Consider the following 4,448-nt stretch of genomic DNA (forward strand, 5'->3'; position numbering starts at 1 on the left):
TTTTAGTAGAGATGGAGTTTCACCGTGTTAGCCAGGATGGTCTCAATCTCCTGACCTCGTGATCTGCCCACCTCGGCCTCCCAAAGTGCTGGGATTACAGGCTTGAGCCACCACGCCCTACCGATTTTTGGATCTTTCTGCAGCTATGGGGCTCCGGGCTACTTTGCAGGGATGCATAGATCAGGGCTCCAGGCTACTTTGCAGGGATGCGTAGATGCCTTTCTCTTTCCGCCGAGCACAAGCTCTGTGCTGGGGGTACCTGCGCCCTGAAATCCTGACTCCTGTGTCATAGGCTCAAGTCCAACTCACTGAGCCGTGTTCATTGCAGGGGAGGCTGGGTCTGGGGTGCATGACCCAATCCCCTTCCTTCTGGCCTGGGTGCTGTGGCTTAGAGTAACAGTAGCCACCGCCCAGTTCCAGTGGCCCCACAAAGCCCCCAGTGGCTGGCTGTCCAAACAGTGGCTCCCCTTCCAGCTCTTCTGAGTGGGGAGTCTTCCAGGCCCCCTCCGAGGTCTTCCCTTTGCCTCCCCAGGACAGGGTGAGTCAGAGCTCAACATTTAATCTCCTCTCCAAAGTAGAGAGCAAGTCGCCCACAGTGGGCGTGTCTGTACATATTGTGACAGTATTTTTTTACTGTGCTGTTTTTTGAAAGGGGGTGGGTAAAAAGTAGGGTGTTCTTGTTTTTTGCTTGGGGGGTGGGGGTGGGGGAGGGTCTTATTTTATCTTATCTTTTCTGTGGATCAGAAAAAACGGAAGCCAAACTCGGGGTCATCTTTGTTGTTAAAGCTGAAGTGGGACTGTCCGGCACTCTGTGTATTTATGCGTTCCAGCATCTGGAACCTCCCGTCCCCGCCCTCCCTCTGCATAGCTGCCACCTCCCTGCGGGGCCCAGCGTGGCTCACCTGCCCCATGGGGTGTGTTTCTTGTTTTTCTCTTTGCAAAGACATAGCTAGGAACGCGAATGATAAGGGAAAAGTTCTCAGGGAATTTAAGTGTTGTTGCTATGGTGACGTCCTTTTGCTGTGAATAAAGGTGCTCTTTGCAGCAACCTTGGGGGTCGTGGTCTTGGCTGGAGGTGGGGCCTAAGCCGCAGGGCAGCTGGGGGAGGGGGATCGGGCACACAGGTGGAGGGGAGGCTTGGCCTTGGGTGCACCGCATGGAGCAGGTAGATAGGAAACTCGTAGAGACAACTGTTTTGGAATGAAACCTAGCGTCACAATAGCTGCCTGCTGGTGACTACAGGTGTGGCCCGCCCAGGGTCAGGTGGTCGCTGGAGGGTGGGCCCTGTGCTTCCGGGAGGAACAGGTCTAGGATGCTGGGGGCTCTAGGTCCCAGCCAAGAGCGCAACCCCAAGGCTCTGGCCACTGGGGAGCCCAGCCCCTGCAGGAGGGACAGTGACTCCTGTGACCAGGCCTGGGACCTCCTTATCCACCTTCACTCCTGCCACAAGCTCGCAGAGTCCACATCATCGCCTCACTTTGCAGGTGGGGAAACCGAGGCACAGAGCAGCTGAGGTCCAAGGTCCGGTAGCCAGGCTGGTGGGCTGGGGAGGCGCGTAGACTCCGAGCCAGGCAGGCCGTGGGTCCAGCCGCCCCGCAGCTGGTGACGCCGCACCTCCCTCTCCTGTGAGGTGGTCGCAGGCCCGGAACCCGCTCAGGGGTGGTGGGCGGAGTCCTGGAGAGCAGGAGCAATGCCAGAGCCCCCACTGTAGCTGGTCCCAGCCCCTGCAGAGATCCAGACCCTTGTTTTCTAAACACAGCAGCTCTGCAGTGCTTTTCCTTCCTCAAATCCAGCCTTTGAGGGTGACCGAGTAGGGGAGGGGTGCCGCAACCTCGGCGGGGATTCCCTCCCCTCACCCTCCCGGCAGCCCTGGGGCGCCTCACTTCCTCTTCACCATGAGCCCCCACCCCCTCCCTGGGGCTTGCACCCTTGGCCTGGCACTGCCCTGGCCGTGCCCCCTGCAAGTTCCTGCTCTGGACTGACCCCCTTCCCCAGGGCTCCAGGTGCCCCTCCTGCTGCCTCTGTGTCCCCCTCCTGCTGCCTCTGTGTCCCCCATTCTGCTCCAAAGAGACAACACACTGTGAGAAGTGCCTCTCTTTGTGGGGGTACCTTGCCCCCCCCCATCGCTGTCCCTTCCAGATGAGTGCTGATGTGCTGAATGAGCCTGCAGAGACCCCTTACTCTAAACCTGGCTGGGGGCTGCCCTGGCCTTGGGGGCGGCTGGCAGGGTTGTGACCCCACCTTGGCGTTGGCCGGTTCTGAGTCAGCAGAGCAGCTGCCCAGGGGGTGTGGGCAGTGATGGGGATGGCGGGAGGATGGAGGGCCCTCACCATCACACAGCTGGACCCCCGCCTGGGTGGCTGTGATCCTCCCTGAGCACCCACCACGTGCCCACCCACTTCTCACAGGACAGTGCAGGCCCCTCTTCTGAACGAGGAAGCTGAGACTCCAGGGTGGGGCAGGGGGTGTCTTGACGGAACAGGCTGCGGGCAGAGGCTCCTGGCCTCCTTCCTGCCCGGCTGAGTCAGAGGCTTGGGGCCTTCTGCCCTGGCCCCAACGCTGCCCCCGCCTGCAGCTGGCATCGCCTCCCCGCAGAGCTGGTGGGGCCCTGGGGTTGGAGGTGTGGCTGGACCCAGGGATCAGAGAGACCCATGGACACAAATGTGGGGGCCCCGCCGGGGCTTGGGGAATCCCCATTAATGTTCAAATGTCCCTGTGTGTGGAGCGGAGTGGGAGTGGGGGCTGAGTGAGCCTTGGGGAGAGCAGAGGAGCAAGAAGTGGGGTGGGGAGGAAGCCCGGCTCCTCCCGGGGGCCTCGACCTCTCCGTCTGAGAAATGGGAACAAAGGTGAATGCAGTCCCCAGGTGCTGGAGGTCAGGGGGCGTCTTGGGAGGTGCACAGGCTGGCGCATCTGGGCCCCTTCCTCTTCCAAGCGGAGGGAGGGACATTTCTTTGCCCTCAAAAGGGGAAGCAGGCCCAGCAGTGTCTTAGGGGAATGAGGCAGCCTGACCTCTTCCATCCACCGCCCCCCCACCCCCAAGAAGGTGACTCACCCAGCGGGGGAGGTGAACTCATTTCTCCCCCAGGTACATTCTGGGGACAGCTGTGTCCCACCCCCCAGTGGTGCCATCACACCAGATTAGAGGCTGGTCAGAAAGCGGCCTGGCTGGTCCCTGGGGCTCCATGTCCCCCCGAGTCTAGCCTAGCCAGGTCCCCCTTTCCAAACTACTGATCATTTATGAGGCTTTCAAAACAAGTAAAACTGCAACCACAGGGGCTGCTGGGTGCTCAGCCAGGGTGGCAGACCTCAGCCCCCACCCCTGCTTCCGTTCTGCCAGGCGAGTGCCTGGGGAGCCCCAAGGCTGCTTGGGGTCTGGGAGGGGCTGCTAGGGTGGGGCGCCTCCCCGCTCAGTTGAAAGGAACTTCCCTTCCACTGGGGTCATCAGGGCCAACTTCCTGGAAGAGGTGCCTCTGAGCTGAAGCGGAAAGGCTTTGTCAAGATGGAGTAGGGAGAGGAGGGGCCTTCCAGGTCTCAGCACAGCCTGGGCAAAGTTGCAGAGGTGGGATCCGCTGGGAGGACTGGAAGCCTGGGAGGGAGGACAGCTATGGAGTTGGGTCTCATGATGCCCCCTCCCCAATCACAGGCGACTAGGGCTTTCCACAGGCTCAGAGGGGCCAGGGGCCAGGCTGCTATGTGACTTCAGCCAGTCTTGCCGCATGGGCCTGGGGTCAGAGGGAAAGGCGGGGCCAGGGCTAGATCCATCTTCGTGTCTGTCAGATCGATGGGCAAGTCTTGCTGCCTACTGGGCCCATGTACCCACCCAGCCTCAGCCTTCTTAAATATTCTACGGGGTGACCCCCTGCTTCTGAGCCCAGCCCCACCTTCTGAGCCCAGAATTGGACACGCAAGAAGGCACTTGGGGCCAGGCGTGGTGGCCCACACCTGTAATCCCAGTATTTTGGGAGGCCAAGGTGGAAGGATTGCTTGGGGCCAGGAGTTTGAGACCAGCCTGGGCAACATAGTGAGACCCCATCTCTACAAGAAAATTAAAAATTAGACAAGCAGGTGGCTTGTCTTAGCACACACACCTGTAGTCTTAGCTTCTCAGGAGCCTGAGTGGGGAGGTCTTAGCACACACACCTGTAGTCTTAGCTTCTCAGGAACCTGAGTGGGGAGGATTGCTTGAGCCCAGGAGTTTGAGGCTGCAGTGAGCCATGATTGCACCACTGCATTCCAGCCTGGGTGACAGAGTGAGATCCTGTCTCTGAATTATTATTATTATTATTATTATTTTTATTTTTTGAGACAGAGTGTTGCTTTGTTGCCCAGGCTGGAGTGCAGTGGTGCAATCTCAGCTCACTGCAACCTCTGCCTCCCAGGTTCAAGCAATTCTCCCACTTCAACCTTCCAAGTAGGTGGGATAAGAGGTGTGCGCCACCACACCTGGC

This window comes from Colobus angolensis, unplaced genomic scaffold (assembly GCF_000951035.1).
Source record: "Colobus angolensis palliatus isolate OR3802 unplaced genomic scaffold, Cang.pa_1.0 Scaffold43, whole genome shotgun sequence".
Taxonomy (NCBI): Eukaryota; Metazoa; Chordata; class Mammalia; order Primates; family Cercopithecidae; genus Colobus; species Colobus angolensis.